The sequence below is a fragment of the Salmo trutta genome, chromosome 24, assembly GCF_901001165.1.
Source record: "Salmo trutta chromosome 24, fSalTru1.1, whole genome shotgun sequence".
Lineage (NCBI taxonomy): Eukaryota > Metazoa > Chordata > Actinopteri > Salmoniformes > Salmonidae > Salmo > Salmo trutta.
The window spans coordinates 35061466-35080106 of NC_042980.1; the positions used below are offsets into that span (position 1 = coordinate 35061466).

At 43.4% G+C, this 18641-nt stretch overlaps 1 protein-coding gene across 1 annotated transcript in view; it reads left to right on the plus strand.

Annotated features, from left to right (window-relative positions):
* Positions 1 to 15355, plus strand: part of LOC115160539 (unconventional myosin-XVI-like) — a 50394-nt gene extending 35039 nt beyond the window's left edge. Inside the window, exon 9 of the mRNA XM_029710705.1 lies at positions 12353 to 15355. The gene's annotated coding sequence lies outside the window, so the exon portion shown is untranslated. The remainder of the gene's footprint in view (positions 1 to 12352) is intronic.
* The last annotated feature ends 3286 nt before the right edge of the window (positions 15356 to 18641 follow it).

Here is an 18641-nt window from a genome sequence, read left to right on the forward strand (position 1 = left end):
ATGACTGTGTGATAACGCTCTCGGGTAGCTGATGTTAGCAAGACCTTTAAACAGGTCAAAATTCACAAAGCAGCAGGGCCAGATGGATTACCAAGACGTGTACTAAAAGCATGCTCGGACCAACTGGCAAGCATCTTCACTGACATTTTCAACTTCTCCCTGACTGAGTCTGTAATACCTACATGTTTCAAGTAGACCACCATAGTCCCTGTTCCCAAGGAAGTAGCACTCACATCGGTAGGCATGAAGTGCTTTGAAAGGCTGGTCATGGCTCACATCAACAGCATCCTCCCGGATACCCTAGACCCACTCAAATTCATATACCGCCCTAACAGATCCACAGATGACGCAATCTCCACACTGCCCTTTCCCACCTGGACAAAAGGAACACCTATGTGAGAATGCTGTTCATTCACTACAGCTCAGCGTTCAACACCATAGTGCCCACGAAGCTCATCACTAAGCTAAGGATCTTGGGCCTAACACCTCCCTCTGAAACTGGATCCTGGACTTCCTGACGGGCCGCCCCCAGGTGGTAAGTGTAGGCAACAACATGTCTGCCATGCTGATCCTCAACACTGGGGCCCCTCAATGGTATGTACTTAGTCCCCTCCTCTACTCCCTGTTCACCAACAACTGCATGGCCAAACACGACTCCAACACCATTATTACGTTTGCTGACAACACAACAGTGGTAGGCCTGACCACCGACAACAATGAGACAGCCTACAGGGAGGAGGTCAGAGGACTGGCAATGTGGTGCCAGGACAACAACATCTCCCTCAATGTGAGCAAGACAAAGGAGCTGATCGTGGACTACAGGAAAGGCGGTCCGAACAGGCCCCTATTAACATCAACGGGGCTGTAGTGGAGCGGGTTGGTGTCCACTTCACCAACAATCTATCATGGTCCAAACACACCAAGATAGTCGTGAAGAGGGCACGACAGAACCGTTTCCCCCTCAGGAGACTGAAAAGATTTGTCAAGGGTCCCCAGATCCTCAAAAAGTTATACAGCTGCACCATCGAGAGCATCCTGACCGGTTGCATCACCGCCTGGTATGGCACCTGCTCGGGATCTGACCGTAAGGTGCTACAGAGGCTAGTGTGTACGGCCCAGTACATCACTGGGGCCAAGTTTCCTGCCATCCAGGACCTATATAATAGGCGTTATCAGAGGAAAGCCCATAAAATTGTTAGAGATTCCAGTCACCCAAGTCATAGACTGTTTTCTCTGCTACCGCACGACAAGTGGTGCCGGAGCGCCAAGTCTAGGACCAAAAGGCTCCTCAACAGCTTCTACCGCCAAGCCATAAGACTGCTGAACAATTAATCAAATGGCCTCCAGACTATTACATTGACCCCTCTTCTTGAACTGCACTATTGGCTTGTAAGTAAGCATTTCACGGTAAGGTCTACACTTGTTGTATTCGGCGCGTGTGACAAATAGTTTGATTTGATCTTCTGGATTATTTACAGTTGAAGTCGGGAATTTACAAACACCTTAGCCAAATACATTAAAACTCAGTTTTTCACAATTCCTGACAATTACTCCTTGTAAAAATTCCCTGTCTTAGGTCAGTTAGGATCACCACTTTATTTTAAGAATGTGAAATGTCATAATAATAGTAGAGAGAATGATTTATTTCAGCTTTTATTTCTTTCATCACATTCCCAGTGGGTCAGAAGTTTACATACACTCAATTAGTATTTGGTAGCATTTCCTTTAAACTGTTTAAATTGAGTCAAACGTTTCGGGTAGCCTTCCACAAGTTTCCCATAATAAGTTGTGTAAATTTTGGCCCATTCCTCCTGACAGAGCTTGTGTAACTGAGTCAGGTTTGTAGGCCTCCTTGCTCGCACACACTTTTTCAGTTCTGCCCACAAATTTTCTATAGGATTGAGGTCAGGGCTTTGGGATGGCCACTCCAATACCTTGACTTTGTTGTCCTTCAGCCATTTTGCCACAACTTTGGAAGTATGCTTGGGGTCATTGTTCATTTGGAAGACCCATTTGCGACCAAGCTTTAACTTCCTGACTGATGTCTTGAGATGTTGCTTAGTTTATACATCCACATAATTTTCCTGCCTCATGAAGCCATCTATTTTGTGAAGTGCACCAGTCCCTCCTGCAGCAAAGCACCCCCACAACATGATGCTGTCACCCCTATGCTTCACGGTTGGGATGGTGTTCTTCGGCTTGCAAGCGTCCCCCTTTTTCCTCCGAACATAACGATGGTCATTATGGCCAAACAGTTCTATTTTTGTTTCATCAGACCAGAGAACATTTCTTCATGTGCAGTTGCAAACTGTAGTTTGGCTTTTTTATGGTGGTTTTGGAGCAGTGGCTTCTTCCTTGCTGAGTGGCCTTTCAGGTTATGTAGATATAGGACTCGTCTTACTGTGGATATAGATAATTTTGTGCCTGTTCCCTCCAGCATCTTCACAGGGTCCTTTGCTGTTGTTCTGGGATTGATTTGCACTTTTCGCAACAAAGTACGTTCATCTCTAGGAGACAGAAAGTATCTCTTTCCTGAGCGGTATGATGGCTGCGTGGTCCCATGGTGTTTATACTTGCGTACTATTGTTTGTACAGATGAACGTGGTACCTTCAGGCGTTTGGAAATTGCTCCCAAGGATGAAGCAGACTTGTGGAGGTCTACACATTTTTCTGAGGTCTTGGCTGATTTCTTTTGATTTTCCCATGATGTCAAACAAACAAGACACTGAGTTTGAAGGTAGGCCTTGAAATACATCCACAGGTACACCTCCAATTGACTCAAATGATGTCAATTAGCCTATCAGAGGCTTCTAAAGCCATGACATCCTTTTCTGGAACTTTCCAAGCTGTTTAAAGGCACAGTCTACTTAATGTATGTAAACTTCTGACCCACTGGAATGGTGATACAGTGAATTGTAGGTGAAATAATCTGTCTGTAAACAATTGTTGGAAAAATGAATTGTGTCATGCACAAAGTAGGTGTCCTAACTGACTTGCCAAAACTACAGTTGGTTCACAAGAAATTTTTGGAGTGGTTGAAAAACAAATTTTAATGATTCCAACCTAAGTGTATGTAAATTCCGACTTCAACTGCAGTGCACTTCACTGCACCTGTACATAGCCCATCTATAATTTAGGCCAAACTACTACCTCTTCCCCTACTGTATTTATTTATTTTATTTATTTTGCTCCTTTGCACCATATTATTTATATTTTAACTTTGAACTTTCTTCAAACTACAAATCTACCATTCTAGTGTTTTACTTGCTATACTTTATTTACTTTGCCACCATGGCCTTTTTTGCCTTTACCTCCCTTATCTCACATCATTTGCTCACATTGTATATCGTTAATTTTTTTTCTATTGCATCATTGATTGTATGTTGTTTTACTCCATGTGTAACTCTGTGTTTTTGTATGTTGTCGAACTGCTTTGCTTTATCTTGGCCAGGTTGCAATTGTAAATGAGAACTTGTTCTCAACTTGCCTACCTGGTTAAATAAAGGTGAAAAAAAAACAAAAAAAACTGTATGTCTATCCTGTAACCATGGCGCCCATCCCCCTTTCGCTCTGTGTGGTATTCATCAACAGCTTCATTTTCTTATATCTCATTTTAATGTGTATCTTTGCCTATGATTTAAACAATTGTTAAAGGGATCTGCGTAGATTATTTTATTCTAAAAAATTACTTGTAATTGCAATATTTCTTAATATGATATGGAGATCCTTGACCTATATTTCTGTGTCTCTTCAATAACCCTTGATTCCCGTTTCAGCATCTGAAAAAAATAGTTTGATGATGCAAATAAGCGCAAAGACAGATGTAGGGCAACTTTGGAAAAATACGTCAGGGTTGAGAATTTAGTCATACAGTATACTCTATCTCAGAAGACAACCTAGCATTGTTCCCAGGATCATGAAAGCATACATCTCCATTCAACATAAAAATGTAAGAGAGATAGTACGCAGCAGTTCCATAGTTCTAGATTAAAATAACTCCTATATCCCTGTGGATATCCCTGTGCACCTGTTGTCCCTCTCCTCCTATAACAACACAACAAAGACGCATTCAGCATTGCCCTGAAAAAGCCCTTCATTTCAAACCTTGGGAACTTAGCATTATTCCTATGATAAGTTAACTGGTGGGGAAAACTCAATAGGGACTTTGAAGTGACGTCATTCTCCGTCCCCTATCTAATCAAGCCTCTGGATAGAACCCGGTCCCAGCTCCATTATGATTATGGATTGAAGAGCTGGGAAAGACTCTGCGACCCAGAACCCCTTTATATTAGTCACATTCCAAACAGTGTTTATGTAGGATTAGCAGATCAGAAGAGCAGGGAAAAGAAGGAGGATTGAATGGGAAAGAGAGGGAAGAGGCTTGATGGATAGCTTTTAATTATTAATATACAGGCGGGCCTTAGTTAAGTGTGTGTAGACAATGGTGCTCTGCACTGAATTAGATCTCATTAGGAAACACATGATTGTTTGTTTGTTTTTTCCCATTGGCCAGTTTGGTAGAGTAAATGGCAAGGGGCCCAATTGTGCCAGAATTCCAGAGGGAGACTGGAAAAGGATTACGGGGCATTCAAAGGGTACCGGAATGGGTGGTGTGTTTGTGAATGTTTTAAAGTTTCAAGTTTTATTAGTCGTATGTACAGGATACACATGGTATACACCGTCCAATGAAGTGCTTACTTGCAGGTTCGTTCTCGAAAATGTAAATACATTAAGAACTAATAAAATATAAGAATATGAACATAAAGTAAATGGCTCAATAGAATAAACATTTTAGCATAAGTATAATACAGAAAGGCACAATTTATAGTCTAATATTTACACGTGTTTTGGGGAAGAAGGATTGGGGGCAAGTGTTTAAATTGTGGAGTATTTAGCAATCATAATAAGTCTGGTAGCAGCAGTTATTGTGTGTGTGTGCGTGCATGCGTACGTGCGTGCGTGTGTGCGCAAAGGTGTTGAGAATCAGAACAGGTAGTCAGTCCAGTTCAAGTGTTCAGCAGTCTGATGGCCTGCAGATAGAAATTGTCTCTGAGCCTGTTGGCACAGACCTCATTCTCCGATACTGTCTTCTCGACAGTAAGGATATAGACAGTTCGTGGCTGGGATTTGGGTATTTGACAATGCTGCAGGCCTTCCCAGGCACCGTTTCGAGTAGATATCCTGGACTGTTGGGAGCATTGTCCCAGTGATGTACTGAACTGGGCCATTTTCACCCTCCGCTGGAGGGCCTTGCGGTCATGGATGGAGCAATTCCCATACCAGGCCGTGATGCAACTGGTCAGGACGCTCTCGATGGTGCAGCAGTAGTATTTGGTTACGGCCCGGGATGGCATGCCGGATTTCTTCAGCCGCCTTAGGAGGTAGAATCTCTGTTGCGCCCTCTTGACAAGAGTGATGTTGTTGTTGGTCCATGTCAAGTCCTCGGTGATGTGGACGCTGAGGAACTTAAAACTGCTGACTCTCTCTACTGCAGTCCCGTTGATGTGGATCAGGGCATGTTCCCTCTAGCTTCCTGAAGTCAACATTCAACTTCTTTGTTTTGATGATGTTGAGGGAAAGGTTGTTGTACTGGCACCACAATGCCAGTTCACTTACTTCCTCCCTATAGGCTGACTCGTCATTGTTGGTTATCAGGCCTACAACATTGGTGTCATCAGCAAACTTGATGATGGAGTTGGTGTTGTGCAAAGCGACGCAGTCATGGGTGAACAGGGAGTACAGCAAAGGACTGAGGACACACCCCTGGGGGGCCCCTGTGTTAAGAGTCAGTGTGGAGGAGGTGTTGTTGCCAATTCTCGCAGCCTGTGTGTGTGTGTGCGTGCCTGCGTGTTTTTGTTAGATCCAGCGGGCTATTTGAACGATGGTTGGAATGTCTGACTTAGTGCTGTTTCACAATAAAGAATAGAAAGGGACAGAAAGGAGAAAAGGAGGGATAAAGAGAGGGATAAAGAGAGAATGATTGAAAGAGGGATGGAGAGGAGAAGGCGGGACTGAGAGGCATCTGAGCTTGTCCGACCACATCAACTCAGGATAATCCCAGTCTTACATGAGTATGTGTTTGTGATGTGTGTTTGTGTGTGTGTGTGTGTGTGTGTGTGTGTCCATGTCTGTATGCATGCCCAGTATGGTTGTCCTGTTGCACGCAGAGCTTTCTCAGAATTGAAGCATGTTGTGTGTGTCCGTCCCGCTGGGTTCCCTGGAATCTCTCTGTTTTCCTAAGCCTGGGGTTCCCAAACCTTTACTGCACATGACCATAAATTGACAATTGAAAATACTGGGGACCTCACTTTCAAAAATGCTACTCCATAATGTGTTCATATTCACAAAATGGTAGGTCCTGCAGGCTGCCTCTACACATAATGACATGAACACTCATTCTAATATTGTAATAGGTCTTTAGTTGACACTAAAAAGTTGTATTCTATTCCCATTTGAAATGAGATAACAGTTCCTAATTTGTTTGATAAGATTACAGATTTTCTCATGAGACCCCATTTCAAATTCAGGGGACCCCACATGGTGTCCTGACTGTAAGTGTGGGAATCACTGCCCTAAGCCCTGCGTGTGGACTAGGGTTATTGCTCTAGGACGCAGAGTCTGTGTATGTGTGGGTAGGTACATGTCCCAGACTGCGGACTAGATTTGCATCCAGACACATCATAGCCATATTTCTGTTATTTTGTCTCAGCCGGGTGTGCTTTGAACATTTAACAGCATAATAGACATACATAGGGTATACCAAATACAGATACAAGCACATATTAAACGGTTTGGTAAAATAAGTTAAAAAACACTGTTCATACATTTTTTTAACTAGGCAAGTCAGTTAAAAACAAATTCTTATTTACAATGACAGTCTATCAGGGAACAGTGGGCTAACTGCCTTGTTTTTGTTCACTGGTAGAATGACAGATTTTACCTTGTCGGCTCAGGGATTCGATCCAGCAACCTTTCAGTTACTGGCCCAGCGCTCTAACCACTCGGCTACCTGCCGCCCCTATTTGGCTCTCTTCACCATATCCTCTCAGTGTTCTAAAACCCGGGGTATGTTGATGTGAACTGGTCTACGTTGTTCTTTCCCCCTGTTCTGCTCCCCCAGTGTTTTGACCCCAGTGGGAGGTGGTCACCCCTGACCTTTGATTGGCAGCTGTGAATTACCACTGTTCATCCCAGATGATCATCTTACATTATCATACTATCCCCATATTGATTTATACAATGTCACTTGGCACAGGTCAGGGTGAATGGACTCAGAGTATAAACACACGTGTGCACAGACAAAGAAACAAAAAAACATGCCCGGCTGCTTACACGTGTTTTTGGGAAGGGGTAAATTGTGCAGTATTTAGCAACAATAATAAGAGTCTGGTAGCAGCAGTTGTGGTGTGTGTGTGTGTGTTGTGTGTGTGTGTTTTGTGCATTTGTATGTGTGTGTGTGTGTGTGGTCCAAGCACAAGCTCCAAGGGCATCCCTCACCCAAGGACATACTTTTCCCCCAAAAAATGGAGGGGGGAAAAGTAAGGAACTTGTCTGTGGGGCCAAAATTGGTTAAAGAAAATTGTGATAAATAAAAAAGTATACCGTTTAATTTAAGGACCAAAAAATGTACAGCTGTGCCATATAGATTGCAAAATAGTTGAGAAGAGATTTGTGATGTACCGATTCCATGGCATGTGGTTTATGAACTGATACGCAAAACGACTCTGGATTAAAACATTATTATTAAAAATAAAAAATTATTATACACAATTCTTGCAATCAATAGAATGGTATATATATAGGCGGGATACAGCCATCCCAGCTCTGCAGATTTTGCTGTGAAGAGACATAATCATTAGATCATTTGTTTTGGTACTGTCCATATGTAGCTTGTTTTTGGTCTCAAGTCCAGAAATGGCTGAAGAATTGCAACATTTACCTGGAGACAGCACTACTGGGTGATCTGAAAAGTCATAGTCAATCGATCAATAATATAATAATACTTATAGCAAAACTGTTATCTTTCATTTACAATCTGTAGACACTATGAGAAACGAAAGATTCAGAACTTTTGTGAAACGTCACAGCACAGTTGAAAAATATATGGCAAATAGAAATCCAACATGGATGGTGTTAAGAGATAGATGGAGCTGAAGAGTGGGACTAATAACAATAAGATAACTAATGTAAAATATACTGTGTCAGTAAAATGTGTACAGTGAGGGGAAAAAGTATTTGATTCCCTGCTGATTTTGTACGTTTGCCCACTGACAAAGAGATGATCAGTCTATAATTTTAATGGTAGGTTTATTTGAACAGTGAGAGACAGAATAGCAACAAAAAAATATGCTTTGGTGGTGTTTTTCTGCTAAGGGGACAGGACAACTTCACCGCATCAAAGGGACGATGGACGCGGCCATGTACCGTCAAATCTTGGGTGAGAACCTCCTTCCCTCAGCCAGGGCATTGAAAATGGGTCGTAGATGGGTACTCCAGCATGACAATGACCCAAAACACACGGCCAAGGCAACAAAGGAGTGGCTCAAGAAGAAGCACATTAAGGTCCTGGAGTGACCTAGCCAGTCTCCAGACCTTAATCCCATAGAAAATCTGTGGAGGGAGCTGAAGGTTCGAGTTGCCAAACGTCAGCCTCGAAACCTTAATGACTTGGAGAAGATCTGCAAAGAGGAGTGGGACAAAATCCCTCCTGAGATGTGTGCAAACTTGGTGGCCAACTACAAGAAATGTCTGACCTCTGTGATTGCCAACTAGGGTTTTGCCACCAAGTACTAAGTCATGTTTTACAGAGGGGTCAAATACTTATTTCCCTCATTAAAATGCAAATCAATTTATTACATTTTTGACACGTGTTTTTCTGGATTTTTTTGTTGTTATTCTGTCTCTCACTGTTCAAATAAACCTACCATTAAAATTATAGACTGATCATTTCTTTGTCAGTGGGCAAACGTACAAAATCAGCAGGGGATCAAATACTTTTTTCCCTCACTGTATAGGATCCGAAGTTTTGTGAAACAGCACAGTTAAAAATATATGGCAAATAGAAATTAAACTGGATGGTCTTCAAAAATATCTGAGAGGGGTTGAGGGTAGCGGAAGGACAGTAATAAAAACAAAGAAAATGTAACTATTGTAAAATAGATTGTGTCTGTAGCGGGGTGCGTAATTGGCGGCAGAGAAGTCAGGCGCAGGAGAGCAGAACTGGGTAATAACCGGAGATTTATTAAGCAAAACCAACGGCATCCAGAACAACAAGATAAATGGGCACAAAAATAACCCGTTGTGCGCTCACGGGGAACGTGCACAGGCACAACAATTAACAATCCCACACAAAGACATGGGGGGAACAGAGGGTTAAATACACAAGTAATTTAGGGATTTGAAACCATGTGTGAGGAAAAACAAGACAAAACACAGGGAAAATGAAAAGTGGATTGATGACGGCTAGAAGACCGGCGACGCCGACCACCGAGCGCCGCCCGAACAAGGAGAGGACAGTGTCTGTCAAATGTATATAATATTGATAAGATGGAAGTAGAAGCCTAAGTGTTGTTGTTCATTAGTTTACTCCAATTAGGGGAAGGGTGGTAGGGCTATTAGAAAATAATAAAGGACAATATATAAAAAAAATATTTGTATATAATTTATATACAGTACCAGTCAAAAGATTGGAAAAAGCTACTCATTCAAGGTTTTTCTTTATTTTACTATTTTCTACATTGTAGGATAATAGGGAAGAGATCAAAACTATGAAATAACACATATGGAATCATGTAGTAACAAAAAACGTGTTAAACAAACGTGACACTTGGCATTCAGGCCAAATAGTTCAATCTTGATTTCATCACACCAGATAATCTAATGGTCTGAGAGTCCATTTGGCAAACTCCTAGCGGGCTGTCATTTGCCTTGTACTGAGGAATGGCTTCCATCTACCATAAAGGCCTGATTGGTGGAGTGCTGCAGAGATGGTTGTCTTTCTGGAAGGTTCTCCCATCTTCACAGAGGAACTCTGGAGCTCTGTCAGAGTAACCACCGGGTTCTTGGTCACATCCCTGACCAAGACACTTCTCCCCCTACAGCTCAGTTTGGCTGGACGGCCAGCTCTAGGAAGAGTCTTAGTAGTTCTCTAACTCATCTTTCCACCTGACTATACACACACACTTCCTTCTCTAATTCATGCCCTAAAACACAAACACACATCTGTCTGAGTGTATGCGTGTGTGTTTGAATGTGTGCTTGCCAGTTGTGGCCATTGATCTTTTTTCTTATTTGAAATCGCAACAACAAAGTGACTTAAAATTCCATCAATAGAGTGTGAATGAGCTGTCTGTCTGTGTTGGTTGTTTACAAGCCTGTGTGTTGGGGTAGATGAATTACCTCATCTTTACAATGACTACCGCAACACCATGTTTAGGATAAGGTTACGGTTCCAACAGAAACAACTTGATGGTTAAGTTTAGGCATTCATTCTGAATGGTTAAGGTAAGGGTTAAGGTCAAGGTCAGGGTTAACGTAAGGGATAAGGTAAAAACTAAAATGTGTGCCAAGCACTGGGATTGAACACCCTCGGAGCCGAAACTCGTGGCTTACTTCCATCCTGTCCACAACTCCCTAGCAAACTCAAGCCTACTTGATGGTAATAGCGCTCACCGTTGCCACTAGTGGCCGTTTTTTAAGAAATCTCCCAACGTCCTGGGTAGTTGGACAGAAGTCGAATTTCCCCTTGGATCTTGAGCAACCTGGCTGGGATAGCATAATATCAGTGTGTTTGTGTGTGTTCCTGCCTCTCTCATGCGTCTCTCTCTCTATGTGTGTGTGTGTGTGTGTGTGTGTGTGTGTGTGTGTGTGTGTGTGTGTGTGTGTGTGTCTGTGTGTGTGTGTGTGTGTGTGTGTGTCTGTGTGTCTGTGTGTGTGTGTGTGTGTGTGTGTGTGTGTGTGTCTGTGTGTGCATGTGTACGTGCTTGGCAGTAGGACACAGTGTGCCTGTCTGCTGTTTCAGTAGCCAGTGTTCCTGGCGTCAGGGCTCAGAATAGCCTGGCAGGGATGTGTAAATTATGGATTAGGTCGCTGAGCACTGTACTGGTACAGGCAATCAATCTGTGTGTGTGCATATGCTTGTGCCTGCCTGCCTGTCCGTGTGTGTGTGTGTGTGTGTGTGTGTGTGTGTGTGTGTGTGTGTGTGTGTGTGTGTGTGTGTGTGTGTGTGTGTGTGTGTGTGTGTGTGCGTGTGTGTTTCCTGGATTCCTAGAGTGTGTCAGTGCTGTACTGTATGCTTGGCAGTGTGTGTAAAATGTTGCGGTATGAGTCCCTCTGGTTTTATTTAGCCTTGATGCTCTCCTCGGCTCCTTCTCTTAACAGAACACAAAGACAGGAATCACTATCACCTCCAACCAGCTCTTACAGTCTCATGTCAGAATTAGACATTCATCTATGTTTCTAAAACGTAAGATTTCAAGATGCTTCAGGTTAAGTTTAGGCACTCCGAATGGTTAAGGTAATCATTAAGGTTTGGGATAGACTTGAAACAAAAATATTAAAAACTATCGCTGGATTCGAACAGGAATCGAACTCAAAAGCAGCAGAAAAGGTAAAATAAGGTCACCAATACATGACTGGCCTTTTTGAACCAGAGGCAGGTGCTTACGCCCTTCCCCATCCACAACATCCCTGCAAAACCGGAACCGGAACAGCGCTCACTGTTGCCCTGCCGGTTGCTGCCTTGTGCCACCATTCTGTCAGAGCCCATTGTCGTCTCACACACACACTCGTGCAGACACACAAACACACAGACACACCTTGCATCCGTCCCTGTTGGCGTTGATATATAGACTGTCCAGAACAGGATATGGAAATTATATGTCTTTAAAGATTTCAATCAAAATGGGGCATCCCCCTGCCTACCACGGTTTCATTTCCTCTGCCTCCGTTCTAATGGGACTGGAAAGAAACTGGCACACTGAGAGGGAATAGAGAGGGAATCAGCTCAATGGTTATGTCTCATTCAGAATGATGGATCAGGGCTGGATGGCCAATTTCTCTTCAGCTGATATGGAGGTTTGCTTCAGCCAGATCATGATGAGAATATGATTCTGTATGATGTATATATTTTCCTCCAGGTCTTTCAGAAAGCCATTGATATCTGAGATAAGATTAGTTGTTTTGGTCTTCCCTATTCTCCACCATTACCCCACTGCTTGTCATTACACACCACTCAGCATGTTTCTGGGTCCTACTCACCCTGGCCATATCTACTGGACTGGACTGTGCTCTATGATGTCTGCCTATTGCTTTCTCTAGGATTGATAATAATTAACCCCTCTCCTTCTGCTAGGTGATCCAGCATCTGCGTGGGTGTAGGGAAACACGGGTGCTGACCTGGGTGAGGGACGGCCGACTGGAGGAACCAACGGGACACCAACGGAACCCGGACACTACGCTGGTCTGGGCCAATAGGAGGTCCTCTCCATAGTGGGTGGATGACCGACCGACCACCTCTGTCCTCTCCTCTCCTCACACAGCCTCTCCTGTCTACACCCTGCTTCCTGCCCCTCCCTCCTGCCCAAGTCTGCCACCCCATTGGGCAAAGGACAGGTCCATCAGAGAGTGAGACAATGCATAAGATAAGACAATCCAACCGACAAGAGGGAGAAATGGAATAGAGCAGCAATCACAATCCATGTCCCTCCTTCCTCTCTCTCTGTCTCTCTCTCTCTCTTTCTGTCTCTCTCTCTGTCTCTCAGTCTCTCTCTCTCTCGCTCTTTCATCTGATAGTAGGAGGGGGCTTGGTGTGACAGGGCAGGGATTGCAGAAGTTCTGTGAACAGGGACTCTCCTCCAGCTCAGAACCCAGAGAGGGAGCCTCGTCATTGGGCTAGATCTGTGCCTATGTGCAGAACAGAGCATGTGTATACCCTCCCTGTACATATCCTCTGTTGAAACTCACTGGTCTGGTGTTCAGAACAGTCATCATCTCTAGGACCAGGAGGTTTTCCAGACCATGTGATCTGAGCAGGTAAAACTCCTGTCTAGTCCTCTGAACTCCTTCAGGTATCAGCTATCGCTTTAGCCTCTCACAGGCTACTAGGTGCTTCAGGTGCTTCTGTAACCCTGGCAACAATAGATCAGAGGTCAAGGAAACCCCAAGGTGTACTTCTTTCACCCCCTGCTAGCCACCAGCCTTTCACTTTAGCACAAAACTGTATGGAAGAGCCACAACAAACACCATACTGAGTGCAGATATGTACTGCCCCCACCGGCCCACTGATGGATACTAATCCCAGAAAACACGCTAAAAGTATTACTGACTAGACAACACAAAAGCAAAGCTGAATTGACAACGATGGGGATAGTAGATAGTTCATGTAGAAAGAACGTCATTGATCAGATTGTATCGATGTTCTGTAAGGTTTTTACTGGCCTTAGCGCCATATAACAGGAGGCCAGTCAAACTCAGCTACAGATAATGTATTTTACTGATGTGTTCATGTGTAAAGCACACAAACAGACTGAATAGGGAACAGTGTAGATGACCAACACACAACTATCTCTGGCAGTCCCTCAATGTACTTCTTATTTAGATTTATTTTACAAACATGTCAGAGAAATAAACTGTAGTTTCTTAATTAGTACTTTCTTCACATATATTCATATCGTTTGATGTGTTCCATCTTAAGTAAAACAATGTTAGGAGTCTACAAGTTTCTGTAGAATTCAAGGCTGCAACTCAAGCACAACTGAGTTCTCAAGTAAAGCTACCCTCAACCTTCTCATTCCCCCACCCAGTCTCCTCATTACCCTCCCAACCTCAACAATATCCATCACCCCCTCCAGGATGCTGTAGGGGTTAGAGGGCGTTGCCAGGGTAACCTCCCTGTAAAAAATGGCTGACGTTTAATGTGGTTTTGACTAGATGAGCTACAGCATATGTCAGAATTGACTTTTCATAGCAGGTTAGAAGAATGTACGCAGCAGGTTAGGAGAATTAGGTTGTTAGGAAAAGGGTTAGAGTTAGCTAAAATGATGTATCCCATCTAGCCATGACCGTTTAATGTCCAAATGTTTTATTTACTATAGCAGAAGAGCACAGAAATGGAAAGATGGAAAGAGAAAATTGTCTATATGGAAGATAGTTTCATGCAATGACTGAGGCAAAGAGCAGGGGTTTATTTTATAATGTGAATACCTTTTTTTTGCCATATGATTGCCTATTGATATGAAACTTCTTTATACTGTATTTATCTTGTGTGTGTGTTTGTTTCCCTGTGACCCCATTGTAAAACTGTTGTCAATTTTCCAGTGGAGAAAGACTGATGTTTCCATCATTTATTAGTCTGATTGTTGTTAGGATGTTAAATTGCACAATATTGATGTGTGGAGTGGTGTCCACATCGTAAAAAAGTAGCTAAAAATAGCCTTTAACCACTGATATAGGATCAAATATTTTCAACATCCCCCTAATGGTTACGGTTAGGATTGTGGGAAGGGTAATCTGATCCTAGATCTGTAGTAAGGGGCAGCACCTAACACTGGCCACGGTAAATTGGATGGGTGTGTCTGTGCAAGCCATTTGATCATAGAAGATTGATGTGACTGTAAAACCCAGGAAGTAGCTCTGATTGTTTTCTCATGTACACTGATCATCCTCCAACACATCTGATTGATCCTTTAATAGGAATTAGCAACGCCATCACTAGCTCTATGTTGGGTGTTGACCGCACCGTGTGTGTGTGTGTATATGAGTGATAAGAAACACTCAATTTTAAACAGTAATGAAGCTAGACAACATCAGACACAGATTAGGAGTGAGCCACTTAACCAGACATGGCCGTGCCAGACCTTTGGTGAGGGCAGGTGCTCAAAGCAACCCCCCACGCCCCACAAAAATAAACCCTAATTCCACTTTTCTCATCACACATTGTAGGCTAATCACGATAGAACCAAATATGAAAAAGGGATTTAAGTAGCTGTCTGCTAAAACCACTACTGGGGTGGGCTATATGAGCTGATCATCTCTAATGTAGGCTAGATGATTCAGCTATTTAGGTAGGCTATGTTGTCAAAACAAGCAAACTAGTCTTTACTTGATTTAAAGTTTTGCTACTGACACAGTCGAATTGCAGTTGCCCCCTTTCCTGTCCCTGACCATGAGACAACACATGCTAGCAACTCCAAAGTAACCTACTGTCGATATTCATTTCAAACTCAATACCTGGTGTCTGTGGGTAGCTAGTTCGTGCATGTGACGAAGAGTGGGGGATGGGACTTTCATCTTTCTTTTAAGAGTTTATGAAATTATCTAGATTGATAGGCAATTTGTTGCATTTAAAGTTACAAGAGAGAAAAGAAACCAAAAGAAATTAATAAAAATAATTAGTTATAAAAATAAAAAAATGCCACTAATCAAAAGGGCACTTTTTTCATAGGATGGCAAAAGGGCAGGTGCTCCAGGTCCACTAGGACTCTATGTGGGTACGTCCCTGCAACCTTCTGAACACCCAAGCTCTGCATTTCACTGACTGTTTGAATGTATAGATGGTACTGTCCAAACCAATGTGTATACTGTCTGTGCACCTGAAGGGAAACCCTTGCAAATGCATGTAGCTCATTACATGCGGCTGTATCTACAGTGTATCTGAATGCTTACTGTCCTCTGTGCTTGGAAAACCTATTGATACTGGGATCATTTATTACAAGCTAACGACGGTGGAATATCTCAAAGTGATAGCGTTAGAGTATCATGTCAATACATGTAATTGGACGATGCTTTAGGAATGGAACGCAGGTGAAACAACACACATCTGGACAGAGCAATACAGTCGGTCATACTGTAGTTTATCATAACACACAGACAGTTCAATCAAATGTATTTATAAAGCCCTTCTTACATCAGCTGATGTCACAAAGTGCTGTACAGAAACCCAGCCTAAAACCCCAAACAGCAAGCAATGCAGGTGTAGAAGCATGGTGGCAAGGAAAAACTCCCTAGACAGGCCAGAAATAGAGGAAGAAACCTAGAGAGGAACCAGGCTATGAGGGGTGGCTGGTCGTCTTCTGGCTGTGCCGGGTGGAGATTATAACAGAACATGGCCAAGATGTTCAAATGTTCATAGATGACCAGCAGGGTCAAATAATAATAATCACAGCGGTTGTCGAGGGTGCAATAGGTCAGCACCTCAGGAGGAAATGTCAGTTGGGTTTTCATAGCCGATCATTCAGAGTATCTCTACTGCTCCTGCTGTCTCTAGAGAGTTGAAAACAGCAGGCCTGGGACAGGTAGCACGTCCGGTGAACAGGTCAGGGTTCCATAGCCGCAGTCAGAACAGTTGAAACTGGAGTAGCAGCATGGCCAGGTGGACTGGGGACAGCAAGGAGTCATCAGGCCAGATAGTCCTGAGGCATCGTCCTAGGGCTCAGGTCCTCAGAGAGAGAGAAAGAAAGAAAGAGAAAAAGAAAGAGAAAGAGAAAGAATTAGAGAGAGCATACTTAAATTCACGCAGGACACCGGATAAGACAGGAGAAATACTCCAGATATAACAGACTGACCCTAGCCCCCCAACACATAAACTACTGCAGTATAAATACTGGAGACTGAGACAGGACGGGTCGGGAGACACCGTGGCCCCATCCGACGATACCCCCGGACAGGGCCAAACAGGCAGGATATAACCCCACCCACTTTGCCAAAGCACAACCCCCACACCACTAGAGGGATATCTTCAACCACCAACTTACCATCCTGAGACAAGGCCGAGTATAGCCCACAAAGATCTCCGCCACGGCACAACCCAAGAAAGGGCGTCAACCCAGACAGGAAGACCACGTCAGTGACTCAACCCACTCAAGTGACGCACCCCTCCTAAGGACGGCATGGAAGAGCACCAGTAAGCCAGTGACTATGCCACTGTAATAGGGTTACAGGCAGAGAATCCCAGTGGAGAGAGTGCAACCGGCCAGGCAGAGACAGCAAGGGCGGTTCGTTGCTCCAGTGCCTTTCCGTTCACCTTCACACTCCTGGGCCAGACTACACTCAATCATAGGACCTACTGAAGAGATGAGTCTTCAATAAAGACTTAAAGGTTGAGACCGAGTCTGCGTCTCTCACATGGGTAGGCAGATCATTCCATAAAAATGGAGCTGTATAGGACAAAGCCCTGCCTCCAGCTGTTTGCTTAGAAATTCTAGGGACAGTAAGGAGGCCTGCGTCTTGTGACCGTAACGTAGGTGTAGGTATGTACAGCAGGACCATATTGGAAAGATAGGAAGGAGCAAGCCCATGTAATGCCTTGTAGGTTAGCAGTAAAACCTTGAAATCAGCCCTTGCCTTAACAGGAAGCCAGTGTAGAGAGGCTAGCACTGGAGTAATATGATCACATTTTTTGGGGTTCTAGTCAGGATTCTAGCAGCCATGTTTAGCACTAACTGAAGTTTATTTAGTGCTTTATCTGGGTAACCGGAAAGTAGAGCATTGCAGTAGTCTAACCTAGAAGTGACAAAAGCATGGATACATTTTTCTGCATCATTTTTGGACAGAACATTTCTGATTATTGCAATGTTACGTATATGGAAAAAAGCTGTCCTTGAAACAGTCTTGATATGTTCGTCAAAACAGAGATCAGGGTCCAGAGTAATGCCGAGGTCCTTCACAGTTTTATTTGAGACGACTGTACAACTATCAAGATTAATTGTCAGATTCAACAGAAGATCTCTTTGTTTCTTGGGAACAAGCATCTCTGTTTTGTTCGAGTTTAAAAGTAGAACATTTGCAGCCATCCACTTCCTAATGGCTGAAACACAGGCTTCCAGGGAGGGCAATTTTGGGGCTTCACCATGTTTCATTTAAATGTACAGCTGTGTGTCATCCGCATAGCAGTGACAGTTAACATTATGTTTCCGAATGACATCACCAAGAGGTAAAATATATAGTGAAAACAATAGTGGTCCTAAAACGGAACCTTGAGCAACACCGACATTTACAGTTGATATGTCAGAGGATAACCCATCCACAGAGACAAACTGATATCTTTCTGACAGATAAGATCTAAACCAGGCCAAAATTTGTCCGTGTAGACCAATTTCCAATCTCTCCAAAAGAATGTGGTGATCGATGGTATCAAAAGCAGCACTAAGGTCTAGGAGCATGAGAACAGATGCAGAGCCTCAGTCTGACGCCATTAAAAGGTAATTTACCACCTTCCCAAGCGCAGTCTCAGTGCTATGATGGGGTCTAATACCTGACCGAAGCATTTCGTATACATTGTTTGTCTTCAGGAAGGCAGTGAGTTGCTGCACAACAGCTTTTTCTAAAATATTTTTGAGAGGAATGGGAGATTCGATATATGCCGATAGTTTTTTATATTTTCTGGGTCAAGGTTTGACTTTTTCAAGAGAGGCTTTATTACTACCACTTTTAGTGAGTTTGCTACACATCCAGTGGAAAGAGAGACGTTTATTATGTTCAACATAGGAGGGCCAAGCACAGGAAGCAGCTCTTTCAGTAGTTTAGTTGGAAAAGGGTCCAGTATGCAGCTTGAAGTTTTAGAGGCCATGATTATTTTCATCAATATGTCAAGAGATATAGTACTAAAAAACTTGAGTGTCTCCCTTGATCCTAGGTCCTGGCAG